General features: G+C 37.4%; 11 non-coding genes across 11 annotated transcripts; 2 read left to right on the top strand and 9 right to left on the bottom strand.

Moving 5' to 3' along the window:
• Positions 1 to 390: 390 nt before the first annotated feature.
• On the bottom strand, positions 391 to 500 carry TRNAL-CAA (transfer RNA leucine (anticodon CAA)). Its single transcript has 2 exons — positions 463 to 500; positions 391 to 436 (listed from the first exon to the last, which is right to left on the bottom strand). It is a non-coding gene; the product is annotated as a tRNA-Leu (tRNA).
• An 885-nt stretch (positions 501 to 1,385) lies between these two features.
• Positions 1,386 to 1,472, bottom strand: TRNAR-UCU (transfer RNA arginine (anticodon UCU)). Its single transcript is given in 2 exon segments — positions 1,386 to 1,421; positions 1,436 to 1,472. It is a non-coding gene; the product is annotated as a tRNA-Arg (tRNA).
• Positions 1,473 to 2,568: 1,096 nt separating this feature from the next.
• On the bottom strand, positions 2,569 to 2,679 carry TRNAL-CAA (transfer RNA leucine (anticodon CAA)). Its single transcript has 2 exons — positions 2,642 to 2,679; positions 2,569 to 2,614 (listed from the first exon to the last, which is right to left on the bottom strand). It is a non-coding gene; the product is annotated as a tRNA-Leu (tRNA).
• Positions 2,680 to 3,582: 903 nt separating this feature from the next.
• Positions 3,583 to 3,670, bottom strand: TRNAR-UCU (transfer RNA arginine (anticodon UCU)). The gene is given in 2 exon segments: positions 3,583 to 3,618; positions 3,634 to 3,670. It is a non-coding gene; the product is annotated as a tRNA-Arg (tRNA).
• A 4,109-nt stretch (positions 3,671 to 7,779) lies between these two features.
• TRNAL-CAA (transfer RNA leucine (anticodon CAA)) lies at positions 7,780 to 7,889 on the bottom strand. Its single transcript has 2 exons — positions 7,852 to 7,889; positions 7,780 to 7,825 (listed from the first exon to the last, which is right to left on the bottom strand). It is a non-coding gene; the product is annotated as a tRNA-Leu (tRNA).
• An 885-nt stretch (positions 7,890 to 8,774) lies between these two features.
• Positions 8,775 to 8,861, bottom strand: TRNAR-UCU (transfer RNA arginine (anticodon UCU)). The gene is given in 2 exon segments: positions 8,775 to 8,810; positions 8,825 to 8,861. It is a non-coding gene; the product is annotated as a tRNA-Arg (tRNA).
• Positions 8,862 to 9,957: 1,096 nt separating this feature from the next.
• On the bottom strand, positions 9,958 to 10,068 carry TRNAL-CAA (transfer RNA leucine (anticodon CAA)). Its single transcript has 2 exons — positions 10,031 to 10,068; positions 9,958 to 10,003 (listed from the first exon to the last, which is right to left on the bottom strand). It is a non-coding gene; the product is annotated as a tRNA-Leu (tRNA).
• Positions 10,069 to 10,662: 594 nt separating this feature from the next.
• TRNAR-UCU (transfer RNA arginine (anticodon UCU)) lies at positions 10,663 to 10,782 on the bottom strand. Its single transcript has 2 exons — positions 10,746 to 10,782; positions 10,663 to 10,698 (listed from the first exon to the last, which is right to left on the bottom strand). It is a non-coding gene; the product is annotated as a tRNA-Arg (tRNA).
• Positions 10,783 to 11,030: 248 nt separating this feature from the next.
• On the top strand, positions 11,031 to 11,103 carry TRNAR-UCG (transfer RNA arginine (anticodon UCG)). Its single transcript has one exon. It is a non-coding gene; the product is annotated as a tRNA-Arg (tRNA).
• A 783-nt stretch (positions 11,104 to 11,886) lies between these two features.
• TRNAL-CAA (transfer RNA leucine (anticodon CAA)) lies at positions 11,887 to 11,997 on the bottom strand. Its single transcript has 2 exons — positions 11,960 to 11,997; positions 11,887 to 11,932 (listed from the first exon to the last, which is right to left on the bottom strand). It is a non-coding gene; the product is annotated as a tRNA-Leu (tRNA).
• A 9,566-nt stretch (positions 11,998 to 21,563) lies between these two features.
• TRNAR-UCG (transfer RNA arginine (anticodon UCG)) lies at positions 21,564 to 21,636 on the top strand. Its single transcript has one exon. It is a non-coding gene; the product is annotated as a tRNA-Arg (tRNA).
• The last annotated feature ends 723 nt before the right edge of the window (positions 21,637 to 22,359 follow it).

The raw sequence follows: 22,359 nt of genomic DNA, 5'->3' as shown, positions 1-22,359 counted from the left end.
TTGTACACTTCCTAATCTCTTTCCCCCAAGAAATCTATGTGACAGCTATTGGAAAGTATCTACACCTGGGTCGTTATTTTCACCTCTTTCGGTATGTCTTGTCTCCAAAGTGCGGAATAAGACTCTCGCGTTCCGTCCAGACCTCGTGGCTTAATGGGTAAGGTGTCTGACTTTGGATTGGAAGATTGCAAATTTGAGTTGTCTTGAGGTTGCTGGTGGTTTAGATCCCCAGGTTACTGTTCTTTTGAGTCTAGAGATTGTACATTGCTGTCTTATGTTATGAAATCAATGTCTTCTGCAATGTACTCTTTCAACGCTTAAATTCAATCTTGGATTTTTTCTCAAAAAATTGTTGAATTAAACAAAGCTCAATGCACAAAAAAAGACGACTGTCAGAAGTGGGATTTGAACCCACACCACCACATGGAGACCAGAAGACCCTCACAGAGAGAATATAGCATTCTTGAGTCTGGCACCTTAGACCATTCGGCCATCCTGACAAGCTACAGCTGCTACGAAAGAAGATTTTTTTTTTTACATGGTTTCAAGGCAACCTTTTGCTATTGCATTGGTTTAAAGTGGCTTCATTAGAGTCACAGGGTAAGCAGACTTGAGATCCTGCATGTGAAGGCTAAGATTTCACATGTGTTTTTTGATGTGCCATATGACCACCAAACTTATCGCCCTCTGGGCATGCAGGGTTCTTCTACGTATTGTGCGTTGCCAACACCTTTAATGAAATCAAAGTTGATTGCGATGTACTGTTTCAAACACTTAAAAGCAAACTTTAATTTTTTCTCCAACTATTGTTATGAAGACTTTGGCTCCAAGTGGCTCCATAAGAGTCACAGGGCACCCTTGATTTTCTGTTGTACATTTCCTTATCTTTTTGCCGAAAGAAATCTATGTGATCATCCTTTGTATAATGTGCCACAGGGCCCACTACTGAAACACATTTCACACTAGAGTAAAATCTGTCAATTGTATTACAGACATTTTTCAGAGACAATTTGTGGATATTGTAACCTAAAAACTAAACAAGCACATCAAATGCAGTCAACCACTGGAAAAAAACACGACTCTAGTGGGACTCGAACCCACAACCTTTGAATATTGGCATTATTTTCGCATCAAAACTTTAATCTTACAAACGGAGCGCTAAACTGCTTTCCACACTTGTGTTAGATCGTTCTATTGTTTCAGATTACCATAATTTCTCACAGACAAATTGTGGATATTTGGAAATACAATTTAATCTTTCAATTAAAATCTGTCAGATTAAGATCTGTCAATAGTATTACAGAAATTTTTCAGAGACAATTTGTGGATATTGCAACTTATAACTAAACAAGAACATCAAATGCAGTCAACCACTGGAAAAACCACGACTCTGGTGGGCCTCGAACCCACAACCTTTGAATGCCTTGCCAAGTGCTAGAAGTCCAATGCGCTATCCATTGCGCCACAGAGCCTCGATATGTAAACAGAAAACGTCATGAATCCACCTATCTGACTCACGCATAATCCTTCGTACATAGATGTTTCAAATGCATTAGTCGTTTCTGTGTCCTATGTTTGTCTGCGTGTTCTTAATTAACATCAGTCAGAGGAAGGACAGTGGTCATAAAAAGCATATTGTGGCATGTGAAGTAAAGGAAATATAGTTATGTTTCTCTATGAGAAACGTATCCACACATTTTTTCGCAAACTTTACATGCGGACCGCGTGGCCTAATGGATAAGGCGTCTGACTTCAGATCGGTAGATTGAGTGTTCCAGTCCCTTCGTGGTCGGAGTTGATGGAGGTTTGTCTCTGTTGTTCTTTAGAGTTCTTCCATATCAATGAATGTCAGGCAAGTGGAAACTAAGATTTCAACAGTTTATTTCCATGTTACGTGTCACCCAAGATCTTTAGTCCCTCTTGGTATGAATGGCAGACATGTCAAAACTAAGATTTCAAGTGTTTTTTTCCAATGTGCCATATGATCACCGAATGTAACCCCATCTTGGCCTACACGGTACCTCTACGGATAGTGCGTTGTTGCGAGATTTGATTCAATCAAAGTTGTCTGCAATTTACTCTTTCAAAAACTTTGAGCAAACATTAATTCTTTTCCAACTATTGTTATGAAGACTTTGGCTCAAAGCGGCTCCATAAGAGTCACAGGCACCCTTGATTTTCTGTTGTACACTTCCTAATCTCTTTCCCCCAAGAAATCTATGTGACAGCTATTGGAAAGTATCTACACCTGGGTCGTTATTTTCACCTCTTTCGGTATGTCTTGTCTCCAAAGTGCGGAATAAGACTCTCGCGTTCCGTCCAGACCTCGTTGCTTAATTGGTAAGGTGTCTGACTTTGGATTGGAAGATTGCGGATTTGAGTTGTCTTGAGGTTGCTGGTGATTTAGATCCCCAGGTTACTGTTCTTTTGAGTCTAGAGATTGTACATTGCTGTCTTATGTTATGAAATCAATGTCTTCTGCAATGTACTCTTTCAACGCTTAAATTCAGTCTTGGATCTCAAAAAATTGTTGAATTAAACGAAGCTCAAAGCACAAAAAGAGATGACTGTCAGAAGTGGGATTTGAACCCACGCCTCTACATGGACACCAGAAGATCCTCACAGAGAGAAGATAACATTACTTGAGTCTGGCGCCTTAGACCACTCGGCCATCCTGACAAGCTACTGCTGCTAAGGAAGAAGATATTTTTTTTACATGGTTTCAAGGCAAGGGACTAGCTCTTAGGGGACCTTTTGCCACTGCATTGGTTTAAAGTGGCTTCATTAGAGTCACAGGGTAAGCAGACTTGAGATCCTGCATGTGAAGGCTAAGATTTCACATGTGTTTTTTGATGTGCCATATGTCCACCAAACATATCGCCCCCTGGGCATGCAGGGTTCTTCTACGTATTGTGCGTTGCCACCACCTTTAATGAAATCAAAGTTGATTGCGATGTACTGTTTCAAACACTTAAAGGCAAACTTTAATTCTTTCTCCAACTATTGTTATGAAGACTTTGGCTCCAAGTGGCTCCATAAGAGTCACAGGGCACCCTTGATTTTCTGTTGTACATTTCCTAATCTTTTTGCCCAAAGAAATCTATGTGATCATCCTTTGTATAATGTGCCACAGGGCCCACTACTGAAACACATTTCACACTAGAGTAAAATCTGTCAATTGTATTACAGACATTTTTCAGAGACAATTTGTGGATATTGCAACCTAAAACTAAACAAGCACATCAAATGCGGTCAACCACTGGAAAAAAAACACCACTCTAGTGGGACTCGAACCCACAACCTTTGAATATTGGCATTATTTTGGCATCAAAACTTTAATCTTACAAACGGAGCGCTGAACTGCTTTCCACACTTGTGTTAGATAGTTCTATTGTTTCAGATTACCATAATTTCTCACAGACAAATTGTGGATATTTGGAAATACAATTTAATCTTTCAATTAAAATCTGTCAGATTAAGATCTGTCAATAGTATTACAGAAATTTTTCTGAGACAATTTGTGGATATTGCAACTTATAACTAAACAAGAACATCAAATGCAGTCATCCACTGGAAAAACAACGACTCTGGTGGGACTCGAACCCACAACCTTTGAATGCCTTGCTCAAGTGCTAGAAGTCCAATGTGCTATCCATTGCGCCACAGAGCCTAGATATGTAGACAGAAAACGTCATGAATCCACCTATCTGACTCACGCATAATCCTTCGTACATAGATGTTAATATAGTTAATATAAGATCTATACGTGAAAAAGTCTTATGTCGACCCGAAAAAAAGGTATAATCTTTGTCTGCCGGTCTCAACGTCCTCCAAATGTCATAGAGTTTATATTTACCAAGAGTAATACTGAAAGCATTAGATAAATTAACTTGATTTCTGTTAGGAGTTCTACCTCGGGGACTGGGAGTGTCCAATACTGCATCAGGAGCACAATTAAAGTCCCCCATACACAAAAAGGTTCCCTGGGTATATTTCTGAATTTTTTGTAGTGTGCCATTTAAGAAATGGTTCTGTTTATAATTAGGTGCATATATATTCAAAATAGAAAATAATCTCTCGTCTAATTTACACACTATGAAAACATATCTAGCGTGAGAATCCTTCTGCTTATAGATCAACTCAACTTTAATTTTATTTGAGATTAGGATAGCTACACCTCGCTTTTTCCTGCTAGGTAACGATGAATGTTCAAGCACCATATATCTTTTATTGTTCAGTCTGTAGATATCTGCATTTTTCAAATGTGTTTCTTGGACGCAACATATGTCTATATGATGATTATTTATATAATTGAATAGCGAATATCTTTTATGAGGCAGATTTAAACCTTGAACATTCAACAAAATAATCTTAAATAGATCTTCCATGTTTCGGATGGTTATTATAACTAACATAAACCTGATAAGGCTTGACACCCTCACAATCCATACATCCTACATCCACACACAAATAACACAATTTACAAAAATTAATGGAAGCCCAAATACTATCCAAACATCGGAGAAAAAACCCAACATTCTCCCAGGACATAGTAACTCCACCTTGTTGAGGAGCTATACGGGAACTAATCTATATTGAGGAAAGAATAATAAATAGACCAAATGGGTGAGGGGGGAAAAAAAAACCAAAAAAAAACCGAAATAAAAAAATAAACAAAAAAAAAACAACTAGTGTATTTGGCAGTTAATCATATTAATCTTGTCTATGCCAAAATTAATCCTAAGTGATCAATAAAGATATCTTAGGGAAATAAGATCCCGTAAAAATATAAAAGATTTAAGTTATAAGTATAATTATGTGTTAAGTGGCATATATCGTGAAATTAGAAACACCATACTCCAAATGGTAAAATGCTTTATATCTAATTACATTTTTTTTTAAAACTAAGTGTGGATTAAATTATATCATTATTGCATATGTACATACCCTTCAAATCCATTAATTCACCAATACCTGTAGTTTAATAATAGCACAAGTGAATATTCCTCCTACACTCCTTCAAAAACCATATAATATGAGATTACACCTATATAATTTTGTATAAATAACACACACTAAAAAAAGAAATAAAATCCCCCCCCAGAAGTCGCGCATCCGCGAGATTATTATTGCAAACCATGTACTACATTTCCTTTAAGCCAACTCCTAGCTTCATCAACCGTTGATAGCTTAACTGGTTGATGCTGAGCGGACATAATAAACAATTTTACTGGGAATCCCCACGAGTATCTAATATTTTGCTCTCTCAAAATCTTGGTCACTTCTTTAAATTCAAATCTCTTTTGTCTAGTAAATAGAGAGAGATCTTGAAAGAACATTAAGTTTTGAAATTTATCTACTTTCGGAACATATTTACTTGTTGCCAATAATATTTTGTATCGTATAAAGAAAGTTGAGAAGCGAATAATTATATCTCTGGGTTTTCCTTCAGCAAGATTCTTTGGTTTTAACGTTCTGTGTACACGTTCAATCATATCGTCTCTATCAACATCACGGATGCCCATATCTAAAAACAATTCTTTCAAATACGTTCTGATAGAGTCCTGCTTAATATCCTCCGAAATGCCATGTATCCTTAAGTTCTTCCTGCGTGTGCGATCCTCGGCGTCATTTAATTTTTGTTCCAGGTTTCTTATGATGTTCTCTTTATGGTTAAGGTCATCTTTAATTGATTTTAACTCTAATTCAAGAAACTCATTCTTTTGCATAATTAGATTGAAACATTCTTGCGTTTTTTTAAATTCACTTTTCCACTCCATGTTCACTTTCATGAGTTCATCTTTAAATGAGTTCAGCTGAGATTCCATACATAATTGCAAATATTCTTTGGTAATCATTTGAGTAGATTGTGCTGCAGGACTTAAAGAGTGTCTTCCAATTTCATCAATAGTGGAATCAGATAAGCACACAGATTCCTCCATTTTCCTATGAACCTGGGGTGAAAATAGCATAGAAATCTTTTTTTCTTTTTTTTGGTCTAGATCTCTTTTCTCTCTTTTTTTTGATTTTGGATCCTCTCTTTTTGACGCCATCGTGTCCTCTTTATTATTGTAAATATCGAAATAAACAAATAAAAAGATTATGACTATATTTTTTTTCTTTTTTTTTTCTTTTTATTTTTTACTTTTTTTTTCCTCTCCTTTTCCTTATTTTTTTTTTCTTTCTTTTTTCTTCTTCTTATAACCACAGTTCAAGAATTGAGTGATAATCAAAATTTTATAAATTCATTAGTGAAGTATGTGTCAAAATTCATTAGTGAAGTATGTGTCAAAATATGAATCAAAATATATGATCCCAAAATCAATAATTTATATATAGACCATGATCCACTAGTTGATTAGAATCACAGAGACAAATCAAATTTCACCTCCTTCCAAGCTTGATTAGATTAAGGTGTCCTATTCCAGCATAATTATAATAATTAATAATTTAAATTAGATTTCAACATGATTAGAAGACGCAAGCCGTATCACGTAGTGGAGATAAACTGGATCAGTTAATTCCATCCAAATCTGAATTCATGTGTATAGATAATGGGTTGATAACATAATTGATAGCATGATTGATAGCATGATTGGTAAAGTTGAATTCATATAAAGGGATCAATTTTCTTACTCCTGTGTAGCTTGATTAAATTATAAAGTCTGTTTTCCAACATGATTAAGTTATAAAGTCTGTTTCCAACATGATTATAGTACTTTCAATATATTAGTATAAACATACATTTTTTCCCTTTTCCTTTTCTTTTTTCAATGGAAATATCCCTAGATCTGTTACCAAATTAGAATGTCCTCCACCATCATGATTGTAATATAGACAGGTTCCAAAAAATAATTCCAATCTTGATCCAAAAATAAATAAATAAATAAATAAATAGAAAGTACTTTTGACGATTTCCAGGAACTCTGAAGATCCCACTCGGACACCTGCCACAGCTCCTCAGGATCAAAAATCTGTAGCGCGTTTCCCCGCCAAATATTAGATTTCTCTCGGTCTCATTCCAGCTTCCAGCATAACGGCAACATAGCCGAGTCCTTCAATATGGAGCATCAATCGGTAGCTGCCACACCTCAGGATGTTCTCCCGGGGTTGCTGCAACCGAAGAACTTCCAAGGAAGCCGGGGGAAGAAACCGTACGCTAGCCACACGCTGAGAGTTCGCAGCAAGATCGTCAGGCATACCGGGGAGGCAGATCGCAGGACGCCATCACCTGAAGTTCATCCCGCACGCTCCAACGCTCCACCCCGTGAGGGTCTCACGTCATCACACCACCGTCCAGTTTTTTTTTATCTTCTTTTTCCAACTATTGTTATGAAGACTTTGGCTCAAAGCGGCTCCATAAGAGTCACAGGCACCCTTGATTTTCTGTTGTACACTTCCTAATCTCTTTCCCCCAAGAAATCTATGTGACAGCTATTGGAAAGTATCTACACCTGGGTCGTTATTTTCACCTCTTTCGGTATGTCTTGTCTCCAAAGTGCGGAATAAGACTCTCGCGTTCCGTCCAGACCTCGTGGCTTAATGGGTAAGGTGTCTGACTTTGGATTGGAAGATTGCAAATTTGAGTTGTCTTGAGGTTGCTGGTGGTTTAGATCCCCAGGTTACTGTTCTTTTGAGTCTAGAGATTGTACATTGCTGTCTTATGTTATGAAATCAATGTCTTCTGCAATGTACTCTTTCAACGCTTAAATTCAATCTTGGATTTTTTCTCAAAAAATTGTTGAATTAAACAAAGCTCAATGCACAAAAAAAGACGACTGTCAGAAGTGGGATTTGCACCCACACCTCCACATGGAGACCAGAAGACCCTCACAGAGAGAATATAGCATTCTTGAGTCTGGCACCTTAGACCATTCGGCCATCCTGACAAGCTACAGCTGCTACGAAAGAAGATTTTTTTTTTTACATGGTTTCAAGGCAACCTTTTGCCATTGCATTGGTTTAAAGTGGCTTCATTAGAGTCACAGGGTAAGCAGACTTGAGATCCTGCATGTGAAGGCTAAGATTTCACATGTGTTTTTTGATGTGCCATATGACCACCAAACTTATCGCCCTCTGGGCATGCAGGGTTCTTCTACGTATTGTGCGTTGCCAACACCTTTAATGAAATCAAAGTTGATTGCGATGTACTGTTTCAAACACTTAAAAGCAAACTTTAATTTTTTCTCCAACTATTGTTATGAAGACTTTGGCTCCAAGTGGCTCCATAAGAGTCACAGGGCACCCTTGATTTTCTGTTGTACATTTCCTTATCTTTTTGCCCAAAGAAATCTATGTGATCATCCTTTGTATAATGTGCCACAGGGCCCACTACTGAAACACATTTCACACTAGAGTAAAATCTGTCAATTGTATTACAGACATTTTTCAGAGACAATTTGTGGATATTGTAACCTAAAAACTAAACAAGCACATCAAATGCAGTCAACCACTGGAAAAAAACACGACTCTAGTGGGACTCGAACCCACAACCTTTGAATATTGGCATTATTTTCGCATCAAAACTTTAATCTTACAAACGGAGCGCTAAACTGCTTTCCACACTTGTGTTAGATCGTTCTATTGTTTCAGATTACCATAATTTCTCACAGACAAATTGTGGATATTTGGAAATACAATTTAATCTTTCAATTAAAATCTGTCAGATTAAGATCTGTCAATAGTATTACAGAAATTTTTCAGAGACAATTTGTGGATATTGCAACTTATAACTAAACAAGAACATCAAATGCAGTCAACCACTGGAAAAACCACGACTCTGGTGGGCCTTGAACCCACAACCTTTGAATGCCTTGCCAAGTGCTAGAAGTCCAATGCGCTATCCATTGCGCCACAGAGCCTCGATATGTAAACAGAAAACGTCATGAATCCACCTATCTGACTCACGCATAATCCTTCGTACATAGATGTTTCAAATGCATTAGTCGTTTCTGTGTCCTATGTTTGTCTGCGTGTTCTTAATTAACATCAGTCAGAGGAAGGACAGTGGTCATAAAAAGCATATTGTGGCATGTGAAGTAAAGGAAATATAGTTATGTTTCTCTATGAGAAACGTATCCACACATTTTTTCGCAAACTTTACATGCGGACCGCGTGGCCTAATGGATAAGGCGTCTGACTTCAGATCGGTAGATTGAGTGTTCCAGTCCCTTCGTGGTCGGAGTTGATGGAGGTTTGTCTCTGTTGTTCTTTAGAGTTCTTCCATATCAATGAATGTCAGGCAAGTGGAAACTAAGATTTCAACAGTTTATTTCCATGTTACGTGTCACCCAAGATCTTTAGTCCCTCTTGGTATGAATGGCAGACATGTCAAAACTAAGATTTCAAGTGTTTTTTTCCAATGTGCCATATGATCACCGAATGTAACCCCATCTTGGCCTACACGGTACCTCTACGGATAGTGCGTTGTTGCGAGATTTGATTCAATCAAAGTTGTCTGTAATTTACTCTTTCAAAAACTTTGAGCAAACATTAATTCTTTTCCAACTATTGTTATGAAGACTTTGGCTCAAAGCGGCTCCATAAGAGTCACAGGCACCCTTGATTTTCTGTTGTACACTTCCTAATCTCTTTCCCCCAAGAAATCTATGTGACAGCTATTGGAAAGTATCTACACCTGGGTCGTTATTTTCACCTCTTTCGGTATGTCTTGTCTCCAAAGTGCGGAATAAGACTCTCGCGTTCCGTCCAGACCTCGTTGCTTAATTGGTAAGGTGTCTGACTTTGGATTGGAAGATTGCGGATTTGAGTTGTCTTGAGGTTGCTGGTGATTTAGATCCCCAGGTTACTGTTCTTTTGAGTCTAGAGATTGTACATTGCTGTCTTATGTTATGAAATCAATGTCTTCTGCAATGTACTCTTTCAACGCTTAAATTCAGTCTTGGATCTCAAAAAATTGTTGAATTAAACGAAGCTCAAAGCACAAAAAGAGATGACTGTCAGAAGTGGGATTTGAACCCACGCCTCTACATGGACACCAGAAGATCCTCACAGAGAGAAGATAACATTACTTGAGTCTGGCGCCTTAGACCACTCGGCCATCCTGACAAGCTACTGCTGCTAAGGAAGAAGATATTTTTTTTACATGGTTTCAAGGCAAGGGACTAGCTCTTAGGGGACCTTTTGCCACTGCATTGGTTTAAAGTGGCTTCATTAGAGTCACAGGGTAAGCAGACTTGAGATCCTGCATGTGAAGGCTAAGATTTCACATGTGTTTTTTGATGTGCCATATGACCACCAAACTTATCGCCCTCTGGGCATGCAGGGTTCTTCTACGTATTGTGCGTTGCCAACACCTTTAATGAAATCAAAGTTGATTGCGATGTACTGTTTCAAACACTTAAAGGCAAACTTTAATTCTTTCTCCAACTATTGTTATGAAGACTTTGGCTCCAAGTGGCTCCATAAGAGTCACAGGGCACCCTTGATTTTCTGTTGTACATTTCCTAATCTTTTTGCCCAAAGAAATCTATGTGATCATCTTTTGTATAATGTGCCACAGGGCCCACTACTGAAACACATTTCACACTAGAGTAAAATCTGTCAATTGTATTACAGACATTTTTCAGAGACAATTTGTGGATATTGCAACCTAAAACTAAACAAGCACATCAAATGCGGTCAACCACTGGAAAAAAAACACCACTCTAGTGGGACTCGAACCCACAACCTTTGAATATTGGCATTATTTTCGCATCAAAACTTTAATCTTACAAACGGAGCGCTAGAAGTCCAATGCGCTATCCATTGCGCCACAGAGCCTAGATATGTAGACAGAAAACGTCATGAAACCACCTATCTGACTCACGCATAATCCTTCGTACATAGATGTTTCAAATGCATTAGTCGTTTCTGTGTCCTATGTTTGTCTGCGTGTTCTTAATTAACATCAGTCAGAGGAAGGACAGTGGTCATAAAAAGCATATTGTGCCATGTGAAGTAAAGGAAATATAGTTATGTTTCTCTATGAGAAACGTATCCACACATTTTTTTCTCAAACTCTACATGCAGACCGCGTGGCCTAATGGATAAGGCGTCTGACTTCGGATCAGAAGATTGAGGGTTCGAGTCCCTTCGTGGTCGGAGTTGATGGAGGTTTGGTTCTGTTGTTCTTAAAAGTTCTTCGATATCAATGAATGTCAGGGAAGTGGAAACTAATTTTTCAATAGTTTCTTTCCATGTTACGTGTCACCCAAGATCTTTAGTCCCTCTTGGTTTGAAAGGCAGACATGTCAAAACTAAGATTTCAAGTGTTTTTTTTCAATGTGCCATATGATCACCGAATGTAACCCTATCTTGGCCTACACAGTACCTCTACGGATAGTGCGTTGTTGCGAGATTTGATTCAATCAAAGTTGTCTGCAATTTACTCTTTCAAAAACTTTCAGCAAACATTAATTCTTTTTCCAACTATTGTTATGAAGACTTTGGCTCAAAGCGGCTCCATAAGAGTCACAGGCACCCTTGATTTTCTGTTGTACACTTCCTAATCTCTTTCCCCCAAGAAATCTATGTGACAGCTATTGGAAAGTATCTACACCTGGGTCGTTATTTTCACCTCTTTCGGTATGTCTTGTCTCCAAAGTGCGGAATAAGACTCTCGCATTCCGTCCAGACCTCGTTGCTTAATGGGTAAGGTGTCTGACTTTGGATTGGAAGATTGCGGATTTGAGTTGTCTTGAGGTTGCTGGTGATTTAGATCCCCAGGTTACTGTTCTTTTGAGTCTAGAGATTGTACATTGCTGTCTTATGTTATGAAATCAATGTCTTCTGCAATGTACTCTTTCAACGCTTAAATTCAATCTTGGATTCTTTCTCAAAATTTTTTTTTAATTAAACGAAGCTCAAAGCACAAAAAGAGATGACTGTCAGAAGTGGGATTTAAACTCACGCCTCCACATGGAGACCAGAAGACCCTCACAGAGAGAAGATAGCATTACTTGAGTCTGGCGCCTTAGACCACTGGGCCATCCTGACAAGCTACTGCTGCTACGAAAGAAGATATTTTTTTTACATGGTTTCAAGGCAAGGGACTAGCTCTTAGGGGACCTTTTGCCACTGCATTGGTTTAAAGTGGCTTCATTAGAGTCACAGGGTAAGCAGACTTGAGATCCTGCATGTGAAGGCTAAGATTTCACATGTGTTTTTTGATGTGCCATATGTCCACCAAACATATCGCCCCCTGGGCATGCAGGGTTCTTCTACGTATTGTGCGTTGCGATGTACTGTTTCAAACACTTAAAAGCAAACTTTAATTCTTTCTCCAACTATTGTTATGAAGACTTTGGCTCCAAGTGGCTCCATAAGAGTCACAGGGCACCCTTGATTTTCTGTTGTACATTTCCTAATCTTTTTGCCCAAAGAAATCTATGTGATCATCCTTTGTATAATGTGCCACAGGGCCCACTACTGAAACACATTTCACACTAGAGTAAAATCTGTCAATTGTATTACAGACATTTTTCAGAGACAATTTGTGGATATTACAACCTAAAACTAAACAAGCACATCAAATGTAGTCAACCACTGGAAAAAAAACACGACTCTAGTGGGTCTCGAACCCACAACCTTTGAATATTGGCATTATTTTCGCATCAAAACTTTAATCTTACAAACGGAGCGCTAAACTGCTTTCCACACTTGTGTTAGATCGTTCTATTGTTTCAGATTACAATAATTTCTCACAGACAAATTGTGGATATTTGGAAATACAATTTAATCTTTCAATTAAAACCTGTCACCTTAAGATCTGTCAATAGTATTACAGAACATCAAATGCAGTCAACCACTGGAAAAACCACAACTCTGGTGGGACTCGAACCCACAACCTTTGAATGCCTTGTCAAGTGCTAGAAGTCTAATGCACTCTCCATTGCGCCACAGAGCCTAGATATGGAAGCCGAAAACGTCATGAAACCACCTATCTGACTCACGCATAGTCCTTCGTACATAGATGTTTCAAATGCATTAGTCGTTTCTGTGTCCTATGTTTGTCTGCGTGTTCTTATTTAACATCAGTCAGGATAAGAGTGATGACGTAGTCACGTAACTACGTACGTTTGAGGCGTGCTGATGGGCCAGCGGATGGTGAAGGGGCAGCATGGCTAGCACGGAAGTACCGTAATCCCAAACGCCGACCGCTGACCGCTGACCGCCGACCGCCGAATGTTAAACGCCGAGCACCGAGCACCGAGCATTAAGCACCGACCGCACGCAGTGACCAGTGCTGAGCCCTGAGCTCGGGACGGCTTCAGACGACGGTGCCTTTTCTTCTCCTCCTTGATGGGGGGTGGAATGGAGACAGAGTGCTGAGTTTTGGATGTGGAGCGGTGGGGATTGCCTGGACTCCGGATGACGAACCTTTGTTTTTTGGGTTCCTGACGGTTTCCTGACGGCGGTGCTTCATCTGTTGTTTTTGGTTTTTTTTGTTTCCTACGTTTTGGCAACCAATTGCGGCGTGAGTGTTAGAAGCTGGACGCGGATGCTAAGCGTGGCAGAGTGCCAATAAAGCTCCAATAAAGTTGGAAGCGGTAACCGTGAGTTTCCTGGCTACTGGCTATTACACTCTTGATATCTCTAAATGAAATTACTAAAACCTGAATTAGCTGGACGCAGATACTAAGCGTGGCAGAGTGCCAATAAAGCTCCAATAAAGTCGGAAGCGGTAACCGTGAGTTTCCTGGCTACTGGCTATTACACTCTTGATATCTCTAAATGAAATTACTAAAACTTGAATTAAACCAACAAGAAATACATGAAACATACGAACTGTGTATATATGTATAAATATATATATATATAAATACTCCCTTTTTTTTTTTTTTTTTGGAAATAACATCCTATATTGCTAGTGAAGATTATACCTTTCATTTTTTGAAATCTGATGTGTATGGATTTGCATATAATTTGCACTAATTCGCCTTAAATAGATTCTGGTTTAAAGGCGTAAAGATTTTTAAAGGTCTCTTCTCTATAGATAAAAGCGGGCAACGATAATGCCTCCAAAAGGTGACAAAACTGGCAAGGGTGATAAAGAGGAAAAATCTAAAATGTCTGTGAAAACAAAGAAACCTCCTCCAATTAGTGCCTACTACTCTCCTAAAAGTCAAACGGATACTTCTGTCTTATCATCTAAATCGTCTCCAGATCGACTAAGTGAGATTAGTATAACCAACCTGCCAGATTATATTACAAAAACCAATTTGATGATGGCACTAGATTCTTTATATATTAAAATTAAAGCTGATTTGGACCATAATCTTAAAGAATATAAGGAAGAAATGACCCATATGAAGGTCACTTTAGCTGCTCAATCAAAAGAAATTACTATGCTACATTTGAAAATCAAACAGCTTCAATCTCAAAATGAAGTATTAAAAGCAGATTTAACAAGACAAGATCTTAAACTTGCAGACCTAGAAGACAGGTCACGCAGACAAAATCTTAAAATTCGTGGGATATCTGAAGATGTGATCGAACTGGAACCGTACTTGATGGAACTACTTTCAACATATATAGACTGTCCAAAATACGGTCCGATATTAATTGAAAGAGCCCATAGACTTCCGCTGCCTCCTAATTGGACACAAACAAATACACCTAGAGATGTTATTATCTGTTTTGCCAACTCCAGAATCAAAGAAGATCTAGTTAAAGAAATGAGAAGGAACCCTACTAAAATTGCAAAATTTGCATCCCTAACTACATATCTCGATCTTTCACGTGCAACCAGAATACACAGAAAAAAATATTTTGATATTACTACTGTCGCTCGTGTATCACTAGAGGAACTCACCGCAGGAGTTATTCTGCCCAGAAAACTGCTGAATAGGGAGAAGCCCCAACAGTGGTAATCCAGGACTTAGATGATCCCAACAGTGAGACACTCTCCGTGAACACAGGTAGCAGGTAAGTACTGAGTATGGCAAACAGGTACAGGTGAGGGTGTCAGACAAGCCGGGTCGGTACACAGGAGCAGGTTAGCAGACAAGCCGGGTCGGTACACAGGAGCAGGTTAGCAGACAAGCCGGGTCGGTACACAGGAGCAGGTTAGCAGACAAGCCGGGTCAGTACACGGAAGCAGGTTAGCAGACAAGCCGGGTCGGTACACAGGAGCAGGTTAGCAGACAAGCCGGGTCGGTACACAGGAGCAGGTAAGCAGAGGTACAAAATCACAAAGGCAAAAGGGTGGTCAAGCAGGCAAGGGTCCAAAAACAAAGATCAGCAGCAAACTCAGAGTCACAGGCAAAGACCACAACAGGGTGCCTGAGAAAGGACAGCAAGGTTTTTAAATCTGGCGCCAAACAGAAGATCCCGCCCTGAGCAGAGTCAAGGCCACGCCTCCAGACGTCCATCACGTCCACGGCACCAGCCAGAAGGAGTAGCTGCGCCCCTAGTGGACGGACCGGCGGCCGGGCAGCAGGTAAGGGAGCCCCTCTGGGAACTCCTGCATAGACGGGCAGCCTTAGATCTGCTCGTCGAGGAGTTCCCGGATCCGACCCTCCTTCTCCCATGTCGGTGGTCGGTCTGTTCGCCGCCGGCACGGAGAGAACGTGTACGTCCCTCGGATGCCCGTGCGCCGCGAGCGGTAGTCCGCTCGCCGACCACGGGTCCGGAGGGAGAAGTATCGGGTCCCCGTGATCTGCGAGCAGACCCCCGCCCGCGGCTAACAGGACCCGAGGACGTGACTGTGACAACTACCTGTTTACGGCAAAATAATATTATTTATTCCTGGGGTTTCCCCACAAAATTGCGAATTAATTATCAAGGGAAAATCTATATTTGCAATGATCCTACACAAGCAAAGGACAATTTACTGAAATGGAATCTTACCATATAAGACTCTCTAATCTATAGAAGAAAATTTATGTTGTTTTTTATTTATTTTTTTTATTTTACATTTGTTTTTGTTTTTTTGTTGTTTTTTTTTTATGATATAAAGTATAAGATATTACCATATTATTACCTAAAATACTATTCTAATTGGGAAATATTATGATTGGTTTATTCATTGAGTTGGCAATGTACTGGTTGGAAATGATGTGTTATGTGTTATAATTTTAGTCCAGTCACTAAGCTGGCAACGTATTGGTTGGATACGATATAAATGATATAAATGGTTGATAACAATATAAAAGATATAATAGATTACTTAGAATATAGATTATCACAAATTCTTTTTTTGTTTTTTGTTTTTCTCTTAAAAATATTAGATAAAATTATGGGACTCACAGAGACTCACAGAGATATATAAGTATTGTTAATCTTTAGATAAGATATCTTCACAAAGTTAGAATTGAGATATTAGGATAGGAAAATTTAAAAGACACTAATATATACTCATGACACATTATATATATGGGTGAATAGTAATAGATTTATTAGAATAAATCACTTGAGAAGAAGGAGACTTCTATTATAGCTATTAACATAAATTTCCTTTCTGATATATATATTGACAAAAACCTATGATCATATACTAATATAGGTATATTTATATATATATATATATATGTATATATTTTTTTTTTCATTTTTTTTTTAATTTATTTTTTTTTTTAATTACAATATTAGATAAAATTATGGAACTCACAGAGATTCACAGAGATATATGAGTATTGTTAGTCTTTGGATAAGATACTTTCCCAAACTAGAATTGAGATATTAGGATAAGAAAATTTAAAAGACACTAATATATACTCACAACACATTAGATATATGGGTGAATAGTAATAGATTTATTAGAATAAATCACTTGAGAAGAAGGAGACTTCTATTATAGCTATTAATATAAATTTCCTTTCTGATACATATATTGACAAAAACCTATGATCATATACTAATATGGGTATATTTATATATATATATGTATATTATTTCCCCTCCTTTTTTTTTTTTTTTTTTTTTCAGGATTAATGATATAAGATATAAGATATTATCACAAGCTATCACCTAAAATACCATCTCAAATGGGAAATATCATGATTGGCTATACTATCATGGTACTGGTTGGAAATGATATATTTTGTGTTATGATCTTGGTCTGGTTATTGAGTTGGTATGTACTGGTTGGAAATGATATATTACTGAGATGGCAATGTATTGACTTGAAATAATATAAATGGTTAATAACAATATAAAAGATGTAGATTATCACATTATTATAAATTTTTTTTTTTTTTTTGCTTTGCGTAATTTCATTAAATATGATATTTGGATAGATAGATATAGTTTATACTATTTTTATGGAAATAAGAGATGATTGTGCTCCTTACCTTCGTTGGCCTTAAAACACGTCCTCATTCCTTGCTGGTTCAAGGAATTTCTTCACACTAATGGCGGAAATAATGTTTTTCCTGCATAGTGTGTTGGGTTTGATTGTTTTTTTTGTTTATGAATGTTGTTGTCAGGTGTTTTCTAGTTGGAGATTGAGGGATAGGGAGCAGTGCTGGTGGAGGAGGGGAAAACAAATATTCCATGTCCCTTAAATTGATGACAATTAATGCACAGGGTTTAAATTCTCCATATAAGAGATCTTATTTGTATGACACATTAATCAAAGAGGGGATAGATATTGCATTTATTCAAGAGACACACTGGAATCAAATAATAGAAAAATCTGCTTGGAAATATCATAGATACCGACATATTTATGTATCTTCTGAAGCGGGGAGTAGCCATATTGATATCAATTAAAAATAAATTTGAGTATATACATCATGAAGCTGATAAGGAAGGAAGAAGGATTATACTTGTCTGTAATATAAATGATGTTACCTATACCATGGTTAGCCTATATGCCCCATCAGAAGGATCGACAAGATTTCTCAATTCAGCTATGGAAACAATAGAAAAAATCTCTAAAGGCTCATTGATTATAGCAGGCGACCTGAATTGCATAATCGATATTGAAAAAGATACTAAGACTTTGAAGAACCGTAAATCAGATGCGTGTTTAAAAACTAGGGCCAAAGCATTTTCCGATTCTCTATTTAAACATGGCCTTTATGATGTGTGGAGGGTGCAACATCCTGAGGAAAGAGACTACTCTTTCTTCTCGAATGTACACCAATCATATTCACGCATTGATTATTTCTTAATGCCTGGTCACTCTTTGGAAATCTCTACTACCTCTCTAATTGGAAATATCTCATGGTCTGACCATGCCCCAGTATTTATTTCTATCAAGGATAACCCTCAATATAGAACAAGAACTCGTTGGAGACTCAACGAATCTCTTTTAAAAACAGAATCTGATAAGATAGATCTGATAAAACAAACAACATCTTTTTTGGAGCATAATGATAATAATGAGACCTCAGATCTAAATTTGTGGTGCACCCTAAAATGTGTTCTTAGGGGACACTTAATAAAAAAGGGTGCTTGGATTAAAAAACAGAGAGGTAAAGAACTTGCCGATCTGTATATTGAGTTGGCAAAACTTGAGAGACTAAATAAACAATATCCATCCAGAGATTTCTCGAAGCAGTTAGAGACTATTAAAGAATCGATAATCATTAAACTTAAAATTAAAACTGAAACAATAATGCAAAGATTGAAATCTAGTTGGCATTATGGAAATAATAGAGTAGGGAAAAATCTTACTAAAAGATTGAAGGCACAAATTGAATCATCTAGAATAAAAAAAATTATACACAATGGAACAACTTGTATATCACCAACACAGATAGGCAATGCCTTTAAACAATATTATGAAACCTTATATAATTTACCCGAACCTAAAATTGCTACTACTGATATAGCTCAATTTTTAGAGACCTTGCATCTTCCAAAACTTTCTGCAGAAAAATTAATACAATTAAATCAACCACTAACAACTCAAGAGACTACTATTGCAATTCTTAATTTGAAAAAAGGGAAAGCTCCAGGCCCTGATGGCTTTTCAGCTATATTTTTTCCAATCTTGAACTCAGTAATTTCTCCCATCCTAACAAAATCTTTTAATTCTATTTCTACTGGAAGAAGTTTTCCAAAAGAGATGTTGGAGGCGAGTATATCGCCAATTCCGAAACCAGGGAAGGATCCTTCACTGGTTGCTAACTACAGGCCAATATCTCTCATCAATTTAGATGTGAAGATATATTCTAAGATCCTGGCCTCTAGATTGGCTCGAATAATACGAGATTTGATACATCCAGATCAGGCAGGATTCATTCCTGGTAGGGCGGGAGAAGAAAATATATACATAGATATAAAATCTCTTCAGTTATAGTAGCTTTAGATGCCCAAAAGGCATTTGATAGGGTCAATTGGAAGTTCTTAGCTGAAACACTTCAAGCATTTGGTTTAACAGGTCTTTTTCATGACCTAACTATGGCCTTATATACATCTCCGGTCGCAAAGATTAGAGGCCCTTTTTTAGACTCAGATATGTTTCACATTTATAATGGTACAAGGCAGGGCTGCCCGTTAGCTCCCCTGTTATATGCTCTAACAATTGAGCCTTTAGCTGCCTATATTAGAAACTCTTCTAATATTCATGGTATAAATATTGATAAACATGAATATAGTATTACCTTATATGCAGACAATGTTTTATTAACATTATCTGCACCCTTATTATCTATCCCTGCTTTTTTAAAAGGAATAGAAAAATTTGGATACTATTCTAATTACAAACTTAATTTATCAAAGACTCAGATGATTCCATTTTATCTCTCTGAGTCTCAGATATCTATAGCTCATGGGCATATTCAAAATAATGATCAGACACATCAAATTGATTATTTGGGGATTATAATCGGACCTATACTAGAAGATATCGCCAATATAAATCATAAGAAACTTTTTCTAGAAATAAAATCTTCTCTAGCAAATTGGATGAAACTTGAATTCTCTTGGATGGGTCGTATTAATATTCTTAAAGCTTACATAATTCCCAAAATTTTATATCTTTTTCGATTAATACCTTTTTATGTTTCGAAAGATGTTATCTTAAAATGGGAAAACTTACTATCTCAATTTGTTTGGGCAGCTAAAATAATAAGATTACCCTCGGAGCTTCTTAAAAGACCTATTGAATCTGGGGGTTTAGGTTATCCTGATATAAAGGAACTATATGAAGCCTCTCAAGTAGCTTTTATGATGGCCTGGGGCTCTATAAAAGAGAAAAGCTCTTTGGGTTGGTATAATATAGAGAAATATAATCTTAAAAATCTCGACCCTTTCTTGTTGTTCTGGCTACCTCAATCCCAATTTCAGAAGAAAAAAATTCCGAGCTTAATAATTGCAGACATATTATCCTCTTTCTATAGAATCAAAAAAAGGTTTGCAAAAGGGATTCCATTTACAAAAAATTGTCCCCTGGATGTTCTATCATTTTACATACCTGATCTTGTACTGGACAATTGGAAAATCTCAGGAATAGAGCAGATAGGGGACCTTTATTTAGAGGGAAATCTGGCCTCTTTCTCTCTTATGACTGATAGATATATATTACCGTCAAGAGAAATCTTTAAATATATCAGATTAAAACATTTCTTAATATCAAACCCACCACCTGAATATAACCCTTGGTTCAAATTTATTACTTCGTGTATTTCTAAGGGAACACTGTCTAAGATTTTAGAGATAATAAGACTCTTGATAAGTCTAAGGCACACAAACAATGGGAGAAAGAATTGGAAATTTCTATTCCCTTAGATTCTTGGTATAAAACATGGCAATTTACTAAAAAAGCAACTCACTGTATAAATCTTCAAGAACTCTTTTTTAAGATTATATATAGATGGTATATACGTATAGTTAAATTTCAACCAAAGAATGGAGACAGGTGCTGGCGATGCCATCTCGAATTAGGATCGCATAAACATATTTGGTGGGATTGTCAAAAACTAACTCAGCTTAAGATAAAAATATCTGAGCTTTATTTGGAATTGTTTGGGTCATATTTGGAACTCTCCCCTCAAAGATTTTTGTTTCATTTAGAGTTTATAGATATTAATAGTAATGAGCAGACCTTATGGGTTAATATACTTTTGGCGTTTAAAATCTGTATTGCTAGATATTGGAGAAAACAGGATTTGCCACATTGGCAAGAGATTAAATTGCAAATAAATTTACAAAGTAATGTAGCAAAATATTTTTTTCTGAAAGAAGCTAACTCAAGAGAGAGGTGTGAGTGCATTTGGCAGAAAAGGTTTCAAATAATAGATTAAAAATTCCCTGTGCAGTAATACAACCACAGCACTGCTCCAACGGCCTTTGTTTTAGATCGATTTTGGCCTTGATAATTTATAATCTCCCTCTCCTCCCAAAGAAACACTGAGCGTTTGAATACTTAAAATTATTATTTTTTAATGCTATGAGCTTTAAGGGAATACAACAAATATTCATATATGAATGTCTATGTATATGTTTCTATGTTGTTATGTACCATATGTATTTTAATGTTTTGTCTAACATCAGTCAGAGGAAGGACAGTGGTCATAAAAAGCATATTGTGGCATGTGAAGTAAAGGAAATATAGTTATGTTTCTCTATGAGAAACGTATCCACACATTTTTTCGCAAACTTTACATGCAGACCGCGTGACCTAATGGATAAGGCGTCTGACTTCGGATCAGAAGATTGAGGGTTCGAGTCCCTTCGTGGTCGGAGTTGCTGGAGCTTTGGTTCTGTTGTTCTTTAAAGTTCTTCCATATCAATGGAGGTCAGGCAAGTGGAAACCAAGATTTCAATAGTTTCGTGTCACCCAAGATCTTTAGTCCCTCTTGGTATGAAAGGCAGACATGTCAAAACTAAGATTTCAAATGTTTTTTTTCAATGTGCCATATGATCACCGAATGTAACCCCATCTTGGCCTACACGGTACCTCTACGGATAGTGCGTTGTTGCGAGATTTGATTCAATCAAAGTTGTCTGCAATTTACTCTTTCAAAAACTTTCAGCAAACATTAATTCTTTTTCCAACTATTGTTATGAAGACTTTGGCTCAAAGCGGCTCCATAAGAGTCACAGGCACCCTTGATTTTCTGTTGTACACTTCCTAATCTCTTTCCCCCAAGAAATCTATGTGACAGCTATTGGAAAGTATCTACACCTGGGTCGTAATTTTCAACTCTTTCGGTATGTCTTGTCTCCAAAGTGCGGAATAAGACTATCGCCTTTCTGTCCAGACCTTGTGGCTTAATGGGTAAGGTGTCTGACTTTGGATTGGAAGATTGCGGAGTTGAGTTGTCTTGAGGTTGCTGGATGTTTAGATCCCCAGGTTACTGTTCTTTTGAGTCTAGAGATTGTACATTGCTGTCTTATGTTATGAAATCAATGTCTTCTGCAATGTACTCTTTCAACGCTTAAATTCAATCTTGGATTCTTTCT

Source organism: Sceloporus occidentalis, unplaced genomic scaffold (assembly GCF_023333645.1).
Source record: "Sceloporus occidentalis isolate IW3139 unplaced genomic scaffold, rSceOcc1.0.p SCAF_67, whole genome shotgun sequence".
Lineage (NCBI taxonomy): Eukaryota > Metazoa > Chordata > Lepidosauria > Squamata > Phrynosomatidae > Sceloporus > Sceloporus occidentalis.
This window is presented reverse-complemented; position numbering and strand designations above follow the sequence as displayed.